The sequence below is a fragment of the Chaetura pelagica genome, unplaced genomic scaffold (assembly GCF_000747805.2).
Source record: "Chaetura pelagica isolate M959 unplaced genomic scaffold, ChaPel_1.0 scaffold636, whole genome shotgun sequence".
In the NCBI taxonomy this organism is placed as follows: Eukaryota; Metazoa; Chordata; class Aves; order Apodiformes; family Apodidae; genus Chaetura; species Chaetura pelagica.
Window position 1 is genome coordinate 176,300 of NW_009953508.1, and position 12,119 is coordinate 188,418.

The 12,119-nt window shown below is 41.7% G+C and overlaps 1 protein-coding gene across 1 annotated transcript in view; it reads left to right on the forward strand.

Annotated features, from left to right (window-relative positions):
- GLIS3 (GLIS family zinc finger 3) overlaps positions 1 to 12,119 on the forward strand; it is a 149,507-nt gene that overhangs the window by 110,001 nt on the left and 27,387 nt on the right.

Here is a 12,119-nt window from a genome sequence, read left to right on the forward strand (position 1 = left end):
CACCATGTGGCAGTCTTAAAATCTGCAGAACATAAATTCAAAGGGTAAGGTTTTTTTCAGTAGTTTGTTGAAGTAGGACATGGCAGCAGAGACCTGCATATCAGCCTCTGAGGGACTGACCTGTAGTATTCCTGAGGAATTCCCTTTAAACTTATGAGTGCCCATTTCTGGATCAGAGGTGAAGTAAATGAGCATTCATTTTCACCTTAATAAGCAGTGCTTTGGCTCCTCTGCTCCTGTCCCAGCAGGCAGGACTGCTGACGGAGGTCTGAGAGCCCTTTTTTGCCTGTCTCAGGAGGGCAACTCAGTCACCCAGACACTGTCTTTTGGAAACATGTAAATGTAAATGCTGATCAAGACCTTGCATTCTGAGAAAATTGTGTGTGATGTCTCTACTAAAACTGGCATAATGAACTTGAATACAGGTATTAAACTGGACTGTAACATTACTCTAACTGACAGTGAAGTACCATGCTACCTCCTCACTCTCACTTTTTCAGATTGCAATACTATGTGGGATTTTCCTTCCTGTGTTTCATTCACTATTTTATTTTGCTCATTTTCCTTTCCAACTTCATGACAAACAGTTTAAACCTGGCTCTACTTACTCCTCAGCAGACTCTTTATGGGCATGTTCTAGACATAAAATTTAATTTTTCATCCCTGTATGTTAAGGATTTATTTTTGCTCATCACCTGAGATGCATTAATACATGGAAGGAGAAATAAGCCAAATCTTCACAAAAATAAAAGAAAAATTGTGGCATTTATTAAGTCAGATACTTAAAGCACGGATAAAATTAGCAATTTATAATGTTTACATGGTACAAGCAGTGTTACTGAACCTTTGAGAACTTATGATTGCTACCTAACATCAGGCTTTGGTATTTGAAATATTTCCTGGCAATAATAAATATTAAGAAACAATCTTTTAATAATGAATAATGTTATTTATGGCATTAATTAAAAGTGAAAATTGGCTTAACATCAAAAAGTCTTTAGAAGAATGTGAATTAATCAAACATAACCATAATTCCAAGGTGATGAAGAGAGAATGGAGTAATAGCTCCAGCCCTAGGGATCTATTCTGTTAAGAAGAATGAAACCCCTTTGCTGTCACACCGTGTTAGCGATGGATTCTTTTAATGTTTTGTACCCAACTGCTTTAATCCTCCTTTTAACCTCCCCTTACACACTAAGTGACATCATTGTGGTGTCTTAAGTAGTTGGCTTTCCAAGATTATACCTGCAAATGTGTCTTTGATGTCGCATAGACTTAAAATATCAGGAGGTATTATATTCGTAACAGCAGAATCAGCTACTTGCTGTGCTAGACTCTGCATTGAGTCTTCAGCCCACATTTTGTAGATCTGTTTTTAAAGTTTTGACCCTTTTCTTCGGCCTCCAAGATGGGGCCAAACAATGCAATGTCATATAGGTAAATTTCCATCTCTGAATTATTTTAAGCAACTTTTGTTGATACGTTTTGATTTTGCTTACCCTGTAAAACAATAATCCTTGTCTGCAATTATTTTAAGGCAGCCACTGTTCCCCTTCTCCTCCCAACACCCAGCCTTTGGCCATCCACCGAATACATTTAATTAGGAGTCTCTCCAGATGATGGGATGAAATAAAATAGACCAAGAAGATCACAACACAAATCCATTTAATGCAAGCAGTTTACTGGACAGTACAACAAACTTTCATTTACTTTTCAAAGGAAAGCAGAAGAGTAAGAAGACCCCATATCTGCTTTAGTCCTCTTTGTGTAATTTGTAAAATTCCTCATGAACATAAGAGCAAACATATACACAGATGCCAGGCAAACACTTGGGAACAGATGCTAAAAATGCCTAGCTAAACATTTTAAGTATAATCTCTATGCATTATAATATCCAGTCTAGTTTAAAAGTATTTTGGTAGGATAAAAAGCAGTGCTTCCTATCTTATTTTAAAAAGTAAAAATTGCTGACTGTGCCTGGATTTCATCTTCCCTTGGGGAGGATGCTTCCCTTCTCCTAAGCAGGGAAGTCAGTTATAGAAACCAGCCAGCATCCAAAATGAGAGCATTAAGTGATGCTGAAGAATGCCCCTGGACTACAATGAGCATTAAAACCTGTCCCCTTCTTTGTCCTCTTCTCCTTTCAACTTTGAAAGGCAAACAATCTCAAAATATTTTTTTTAAGTTGAACAATTACCATGTGATTTTTATTACCACAGCATATAATGGAAGCTAAGCCATGTAAGATTCAAAGGGAACTGGATATTTTTGTTGGTAACGAGACAGGGTTAAAAATAAACATAAGAATTTTAAGGGATATTGGTGCTTCAAGATCATGCTTCAGGATAGAATTCAGCATCAAGCCACGTAAATTAGGGGAAAGTATGGTTATTCTGTACTGCTTATTTGCAGTTTCTCACTCTTTCACCTGAAACGTCAGCCACTATTAGACAACTGCATGGAGTTCAACAGAGCCAAGTGCAAGGTCCAGCACATGAGTCAGGGCAAACCAAAGCACGAATCGAGGCTGAGCAGAGAATGGATTGGAGGAGTGCTCGCAGCCCAGAAAGCCAACTGCATCCTGGGCTGCATCAAAAGAAGTGTGGCCAGCAGGGCCAGGGAGGGGATTCTGCCCCTCTACTCTGCTCTGGTGAGACCCCACCTGGAATACTACATCCAGTTCTGGAGTCCTCAACACAAGAAGGAGATGGAGCTCCTGGAGTGAGTCCAGAGGATGACAACAAAGATGACCAGAGGGCTGGCGCACCTCTCCTGTGAAGAAAGGCTGAGAGAGTTGGGGTTGTTTGGTCTGGAGAAGAGAAGGCTCCAGGGAGCCCTTACAACAGCCTTCTAGTATCTGACGGGGCTACAGGAAAGCTGGGGAGGGACTTTTTACAAGGACGTGTAATGAAAAGATGTGGGGAAATGGTTTCAAACTGGAAGAGACTTCAGCTTCCCAGATGTGTGCTGGAAATGAAATACAGCAGAGAGGGAACAGTCCTGGAGGTTCCTGGAGTGTGTGAAAGACAACTTTCTGACACAGCTGGTGAGGGAGCCAACTAAGGAAAGTGTCCTGCTAGACGTGCTGCTTGTTAACAGTGAAGGTCTTGTGGGGGATGTAAAGGTTGGAGGTTGTCTTGAGTAAAGTGATCATGAAGTGATAAAAGTTCTCAATTCTTGGAGAAGCAAGGGTGGGAGCCAGCAGAACTGCCACTTTGGACTTCCAAAGGGCAGACTTCGGCCTGTTTCAGAGCACAGTTGAGAGTGTCACTTGGGAGACAGTCCTGAAGGACAAAGGAGCCCAGGAAGGCTGGTCATACTTCAAGGAGGAACTCTTAAAGGCAGAGGAGAAGGCCATCCCCAAGTCCCAAAAGACAAGCCAATGGGGAAGACCAGCCTGGCTAAACAGAGACCTTTGACTGGACCTCAGGAACAAAAGGAAGGTTTACAGCCTTTGGAAAAGGGGGTTGGCAACCTATGAAGAATACCAAGATGTCATGAAGCTATGCAGGAGGAAAATTAGAAGGGCCAAAGCCCAAGCAGAATTGAACTTGGTCACTACAGTTAAAGAGAAAAAGAAGAGGGTTTTTTTAGTATATCAGTAGAAAAAGGAAGCCAAGGGAAAATGTAGGCCCACTGGTGAATGAGGAGGACACCTTAGTGGTGGAAGACTCAGAGAAGGCAGATTTACTGAATGCCTCCTTTACTTGGGTCTTCACTGCTACAGCCATCTGTCATGAATCCCAGACCCTGGAGGCAAGGGTAAGGATCTGGAGAGACAAGAACTTCCCTCAGTAGACAAGGACCAGGTTAGAGACTGCTTGGACTACCTGGACATTCATAAGTCATAGAATCTATACTGTCTTGGGTTGGAAGGGATCTCTAATGATCATCTAGTACAACCCCCTACAATAAGCAAAGACATCTCCAACTAGAGCAGATTGCTCAGAGCCCCATCAAGCCTGACCTTGAAAGTCTTCAGGGATGTCCCCCTGACCTCTCTAGGCAGCCTTTTCCAGTGATCCATCACCCTAATATTAAAGAATGAGTCCATGGGCCCTGATGGGATGCACCCGTGAGTGCTGAGAGAGCTGGCAGATGTTATTGCTGGGACACTCTCCATCATCTTTGAAAGGCCATGGAGAACACGAGAGATGCCATCACTCTAGTCTTCAAAAAGGGCAAGAAGGAGAACCCAGGGAGCAACAGACCAGTGGGTCTCACCTCAGTCTCTGGGAAGGTGATGGAGCAACTTGTTCTGGACATCATCTCTAAGCATGTTGAAGAACAGGAAGTTATTGGGAGTGGTCAACATGGATTTACCAAGGGTAACTCATGCTTGACTAATCTGCTAACCATCTATGATAACATAACTGATTGGCTGGATGAGGGGAGAGTAGCAAATGTAATTTACCTTGACTTCAGCAAGACTTTTCACATCTATGATTCCATGATTTAGATTAGATCTTAGGAAGAAATTCTTTCCTTTGAGGCTGGTGTTATGACACTGGAACAGGTTGCCCAGAGGAGCTGTGGATGCCCCCTCCCTGACAGTGTTCAAAGTCAGGTTGGATGGGAATTTGAGCAACCTGGTCTCCTGGGCGATGTCCCTGCCCATGGCAGGGTGGTTGGAACTAGATTATCTTCAAGGTTCCTTCCAGCCCAAAACATTCTATGATTCTGTGATTGTAAATTGATACTTTAAAATATCCCTAAGTCTTCCTAGCCTTAAGTATTGTCCTTTTTGTCTTTTCTCATTCCATTTTTAGAATAATTTTCTCTTTCAGTTTCCTTTCTTATGCTGTCTTCCACCAGTGTAGCTTTAGATCTCTATGATATAAAACTGAAACTGAACATCTGTAGACAACTGAGCTGTGTATGCTGTGGTAAGGCCCGTCACGGGACTTTGTTCTGCCCCAGATACTCTTGTTTTCTCTCATCTTTCACCCTGTTTCTTTCATTAATTTTTTGCATATTCAGAGTTCAACTAAATTCTCAATTTAGAAAGCATATTTATGCATATAGGCAAATCCCAGCTAAACATCTGACATACTGTGTGTTTGCTAATCTTATCTAGCCTGGACCTTATATTAATTTAGGCTCTCACGAACCATTTACCTTTTCACCTAACATCGATAATTACCTAAAAACTGTTCAGCTTTTTAAATCTTCCGTGCATTTTCAAGGTAGACCAGTAACTAAAAAGGAGAGAAATCCAGCACTCAGCTGAGTCACTTCCTGAACTACCAGGTTTCCTATGAAGATGGGATGTAACAGCCTAAACTAATGGTTTCCCAGAATCAATAGTAAACATGCAGGATTTCTTAAGGGAAAGGAAGCGGAGGAGTCAAAATTCACGGATTGAAATAGCTATTTCATTTTTTCTTTCAAATACCCAGTGAAAACAATATAGTTCTTGGCTTGCTTTGTGGAAATGCAGAGAATCAGAAGAAAAAGTAAGGAAAATGGAATTATGAGTGAGCCAGGTATTTGCTTCAGATAATCTTCATATTATTTATTCTGAAAAAACGACTAGCACTATTTTCTAAGTCCATGAAATATCAAAGCCATTTTTGCATTGCTACTCTTTGTTCTGAGTATGGACTGGCTTTGCAAATTGTCCACCTATAATATTAAGTGCAGCTGTTAGTGCTAGAAATACTGGCTACGTGTAGTCAGGGCGAATCATTATGCCTGTTAGATCCTGTAGTTCTTACTAGTAGGACAGCTTTAATAAGGAAGGCTACAGTGGAGAGCTTTGCTTTGGTATCTTTGACAGGGCTGAGTAGTTTTGTTCCTTTAAGTCATCTTGTGCAGTCTCTGACTAATAAAAAAATAGGGCACTACTTGACACAAATATACTTATTTTCAGTTGGTTATTCTTTGTGTTTTCAGTAAACAGTGGATTTATTTCATCTGTAAACTGGTGATAGAATACTTGAAATAGGTATCCATAACTCTTATTTTTTAATTGAAGTTACTGAAAATGAAATTATGCAAGATATAATTAACAAAATCCAGAGTGCACTATTACATACCCTGTGATTTGAAACCAATATAGAAGGTGAATCTACCATTATTATCTTCATCAAAATCTATCTGTTGTCTGAGCTAGCACTCAGCCTTGTACAAGTAATCGAACATTGTCTTTTTCATACCAGTATACCATGAAAAACAATTAGCTATTTCTTCAGGAGCCATGATTAAGGAATCTGTAGTTCTGAATCTAAATCTAAAGGAAATATTTAATCCCTTTTCAAGTATTATTGTGCAAGTCCCACTGTGAATGAAGTGGACCTTCCACTGGCTTCCTGTAGAGTTTGTCATGAACATCTGCAATGCCTAATGCCTTTTTAAAAGGTTTTCTCTTTTTAAAAAGAAACATTTTCAAACAGATAAGAGATAATTTTTAAAAAGGACAAAAGTTTGCTTTAATTTCAGACAGCTGTTTGGCAAGAACAAATCAGTTTAGTAACATTATCTTATCGTCTGAACAATGAAATGGCTATGCTTTTAGATATTATTTTAATTTTATCTGTAATTATACGAGTGAAAAACTTCTCATGTGTAATAGTTCTTTAAACTAGTGTGTCCTGCCAAAGACAAAAAAAAAAAGTTTCAATTTAATTAAAGGAAAGTGTAATAGATAAGGATACAACTGGTTAGCTCCATCTTTTCGGAAAAAAGGAGAAGATAATGTGAGCAGTTAAGATTAAGAGGACCAGTTAAAGTGAATGCAAAAGTCTTAGTCTGGGCCTTGAACTGAAAGACAATTATACCAAAAAATACAGTTTTTCAGCTCATGGTTCTTTGTTCTCTGGCATTTCTAGCAGTGCCCAGACCACGTCTGTGATCTTATTGTGTAAATTTGTTATGGATCTGATACACTATATAGACAAACTTCGGGATACTGAAAGCTTACCTGACAGTTGCCTCTGAAAACTGCCTGCTTCCTGGAAACCTGTATCTTCTTAGTTCATTCAAATGGGTCTTGAGGACGATTTGACCATGCATCGATTCAGCAGTCCAGATAGCTTAACACTTCAGCAGATGTGTACTACAGTAAGTGATATTCTTGGGTTGCTACTGGAGTTTTCAGCAGTATGCAGAGGAGTGTAGATCAGCTGAAGTGTGTGGTGTTAAGTCTAAGCACCACACGCTTCAGCTCCTAGAAAAGCTCAACCTTCAGAAGGAAGCAAACAGGGGGTGGAAACTAGGGCAGGTACCCTGGGAAGATTACAGAGAGGTTGTCCAAGCAGCTGGGGATCAGGTGAGGAGAGCCAAATCCCTACTAGAATTAGATCTCACCAGGGATGTTAAGAACAATAAGAGAAGCTTCTATAGATATGTTGGGAAGAAAAGGACAACCAAGGAGAAAGTAGGCTAGGTAGCAACACAGGATATTGAGAAGGCTGAGATCCTCAATGACTTCTTTGCTTCAGTCTTCCCTGGCAAGTGCTCCAGCCTCAACAGAAAGGCCACAGCAGGTGAAAGCAGGGACTGAGAGAGTGAATTACTCCACACCATAGGTGTAGAGCAGGTTCATGACCATCTAAAGAACCAGAAGATGTCCAAGTCTGTAGGACCTGGTGGGACCTATCCACAGGTCCGGAAGGAGCTGGCAGATGAAGCTGCTAAGCCTCTGTCCATCATATTTGAGAGGACATGGCAGCCTGCTGAGGTTGCCACCAAATGGAAAAAAGGGAATATAGGCCCTATTTTTAAAAAGGGGAAAAAGGAAGACCCAGGGAACTACAGGCTGGTCAGTCTCACCTCTGTGCCAGGCAAGATCATGGAGCAGATCCTCCTGAAAATTCTGCTAAGGCACATGGAAAATAAAGAGGTGACTGGTGACAGCCAACATGGCTTCACTAAGGGCAAGTCATGCCTGAGCAATTTGGTGGCCTTCTACAACAAGGCTACAGAGATGGTGGATGGTTGCAGAGCAACTGATGCCATCTGCCTAGATTTGTGCAAGGTGTTTGACACTGTCCCACATGACATCCTGGTCTCCAAACTGACAAGACATGGATTTGACAGATGGACCAGTCGGTGGATAAGAGACTGGCTGGATGGCTGCACCCAGAGAGTTGTGGTCAATGGTTCAGTGTCCAAGTGGAGGCAGGTGATGAGTGGTGTCCCTCAGGGGTCAGAACTGAGACCAGTGCTGTTTAACACCTTTGTTGGAGACATGGACAGTGGGATTGAGTGTATCCTTAGCAAGTTGGATGATGATATCAAGCTGTGTGGTGTGGTTGACACCCTAGAAGGAAGGGACACCATCCAGAGGGACCCTGATGGGCTGGAGAGGGGGGCCAGTGCCAACCTCATGAAGTTCAATGAGGCCAAGTGGAAGGTCCTGCACCTGAGTCAGCACAACCCCAGGCACAAATACAGGCTGGGGGGAGAATGGCTGGAGAACAGTCCTGAGGAGAAGGACTTGGGGGTGGTAGCAGATGAGAATCTGGTCAGACCCCACCTGGAGCACTGTGTCCAGTTCTGGTGCCCTCAGCACAAGAAGGATATAGACCTGCTGGAGAGGGTCCAGAGAAGGGCCACCAAGATGATCCAAGGCCTGGAGCACCTCTGCTGTGAAGACAGGCTGAGAGAGTTGGGGCTGTTCAGCTGAGAGAAGAGAAGGCTCCGGGGAGACCTTATAGCACCTTCCAGTACCTGAAGAGGCCTACAGGAAAGCTGGGGAGGGACTTTTCATCAGAGAAGACAGTGATAGGACAAAGGGTGATGATTTTAAACTGAGAGAGGGGAGATTTAGGTTAGATTTTAGGAAGAAATTCTTCACTATAAGGGTGGTGAGGAACTGGAATGGGTTGCCCAGGGATGTTGTTGATTCCCCATCCCTGGAGGTTTTTAATGGCAGGTTGGATGAGGTTGCAACCGGGTCTAGTGGTAGGGTTCCCTGCTCATGGCAGGGGGGTTGGAATTTGATGATCTTTAAAGTGCCTTCCAACCTTAATGACTCTGTGATTCTATGATTTATTTATTTGATCTGTACTTACTCATAGTCTAACATAGCAATTGTGCTTGTGTCTATTTTCCTGGCTTTTTCTGGGAAAGAATTTTTGCACCATCTCGGCCAGAGAGCAAATGTCTCACAGAGGTATAGCTCTGTAACAGGCAGTCCAAAGGACATTTCAGAAAGTTGTCTGCACTTGGTGGAGGTTTCTTTGCATTGTAGTCTGTATGGGACATTTGCCAAATCACTAAGGAATGATGGGGGTGCTGAGAGCTCAGGAGATATGGGATTTGTATGTGCACAGGGTTCCAAATTGGTCCATTTCTGCCTAATAAGCATCCTTTTTGACTCAGATTGGTCAATTGTAAAATGATGGCTGAACAGTAGCTTTTGAGGAATTGTCAAAACATTCTCTGAATTAGGATGAACTCTTTAAGATTTGTTCCTGTACTATCTGATTGGAAGGAGATCTTTTCAGGTGTTACTGTGCTGAGGATGAAGAAATGACAGGAAATCAGAGCCTCTAATCCTGTGGCTATTTGTTCAGGATTTTTGCTATGTTGCTTTTATTGTTCCAGCTAGCAATAGCTGGATGTTTTCAGAATTCTTTTCCTGATTGCAGTATGTTAAAGAGGTGCTACACTGCACTGCTGAGCTGGAGCAGGCTGTGTTACAGCTCAGCCATATCCAGTCTTACTTCAGGCTATAGTAGAGGCTGGTAGAGCAGAGCAGTACACTAGGTGTGGAGCATGCTGGAAATAACCGAGTAAGGACATAGATCATCTGGCCAAAGCAATTCCTGGAATTATCTTGTAAGTGGCCTGTGCTGACCTTGACCAGGATTCCCATCTGGACTGAGGGGGCTTTACAGAGTCCACCTTGCACAGCTAGTAATGATCCTGCAGATCTTGCTCTTCAGCCACTGTGCAACCCCCATATTAGCAAAAAAGGGATATCAAATCTCCCCATTTAGAGGCAAATCTCAATGACTCTATTCCTCTGAAGCCCAGTTATTTTATATCCCTTTTCTAACAATTTATCTCTTTTCTTGTAGAGCCCTTTTATCTATAATGTATATGAACTTGTCCATTTTACAATGAGAAATTACATGAGATGGAAAAAAAGTATGTGATATTCCACTACTGAACAGTATTTCTCTGGAAATAAGATACAGAAATGTTTTCATTACAGTTTAATGTGGAGTTTTCGATAAAGTTTTGAGAGATTGTCTACTTTTGTATTTTGTGGGCAAATACACTATTTCCTCAGCAAAATAATGCAGAGCTCTTACTTCTTACAATACTGCACACTTCTTGATTGTTCACTCACTACATTATTTTAAAGTAGAAGCAGGTTTTTTAATTGTAACCACATTCTGTTATTTTCTTACAATCAATGAAACAACCAGTTTGTTTTAAGATTTTGTTATAAACAAATTTTACACCAGGGTTTAGATTTAGTGGAGGGCATGAATGGAAAACAATGTCTGATGATTTTCTCTACCTGGTATCTGTAGTTTATTTAATTCAATTTAACATTTATTTACAGTTTTTCCTTTTGTTTCCTTTCATTTTTCACTATTTGGTTTAGGCTTATTTTGTGAATCAAGAAACACAATACATAGTACCTTTCTTACAGGAAATAAATTATCTTAATTATGATTTTTTCTAACAGAGAATGTTTACTTGATGAGGAAAGAAGGAGCCAAGCAGAGTTAGAGCGTTACATCATTTGTATTTCAGCCTGTTATTCAGGCACTAAGGTGACATTATCCAGTACATGTCTATATTAATCTGAGGAAACTGCTCTGTTTGTGAACACCTGCCTCATGGGGAGCAGTCGGATCCTACTGTATGAGCCCTATTTGTTTCTGCATCTTTCAGGTTTCTCTTGCCCATGTTCAAACTCTTAGTTCATATTTCAGTGTTGAAACTGCAAAAGGGAGAGAATGGATTGAAAGGGAAGCAAATCTGTTTTCTTGCTTTGAGAGCAGTTGAACATGAGGTTATTTTCCCTCATTTGTTCTCTATGAAGTCTGTTTAAAAGATGTCACTAATGAAAAAAGAAGTGCATTCAGGGGCTAAGGGTCAGTGAACAGTGCCCATGGCAACTAAAAAGCTATTATGTGAAAAAATGCATTAAAGAGTGAGTGTTTTTATCCCCAACTTTAATCCCTTTACTTCCTGTTTTCAAAATTAAATATAAATCAGGCACCATGGTGTGCAGCAATTTTTCCTGAAAGGGATGTTGGCAAAAGGGGATTAGGAATGGGCGGCAGTGTTTAAGGAATTTAATAATACAATTTGTGGGAAACTTTTGAGAATACAAATGACCAGTTCTTTTGAGTGTGATTAGTGACAAACAGAAAAACAGACTGTGAAAGTGATGGAGGACAGTCTGTGACTGACCACCCTATCAGAGTTGTAGTGGCAGCAATGTGCACTGTGGTGGGATGCACTTGTGAGCCTCCCAAGGAAGCTCCAATGTGGAGGGTGTGTACTGCCAGGTGCATGTAGAGCCCTGCTCTCCAGGGAGAAGGAAACAGCAAAACCCCAACTATGGTCTTTGTGGTGCTCTGGCAGCTGCGGCAGTTGTTAGAAACAGAAGTTTGTTCACTTACTGTTTCACATCATGATTCCTCCCTGCACTTGGTTTCTGCCCTGAGCTGCGCTCCTGTAAGCTTCAGCAGCATGATGTGTTGAAAGGTGCACCAGAAGCAGCAAGTGCTGTCATCTTTGTTACATGTACACCCATGGCAATAAAAAATCCAGATTGTCTCAAAACTCTGTAAACAGCTGCCAGTGCATGCCCATAGCATTCTGTATTTCTCAGGTTCAATTTTGGTAGCAAGCCGTATCCTTTTCTGCATTTGTGTGTGTTCCAGTTTGGTTTGGTGGATTTTTTGGTAGTGGGGGAAGGGCCTCAGGGCTGGCTCCGGTAAGAAGCTGAGAAGCTCCCCCTGCTCCAAAACCAGCCAAGGGGCCATTAGAGGGACAATAGATGCACCTCTGCCATTAACATACCAAAGAATCAACATAACACCTGAGCAGAGAAGGACTTGGGAGAGAAGAGCTGAGCTGGGGAAGGAGAGCGGTGCTGGTGGTTGGTGAGGAAGAAGGGGAAGAAGGTGCCCCAGCAGAAGTTT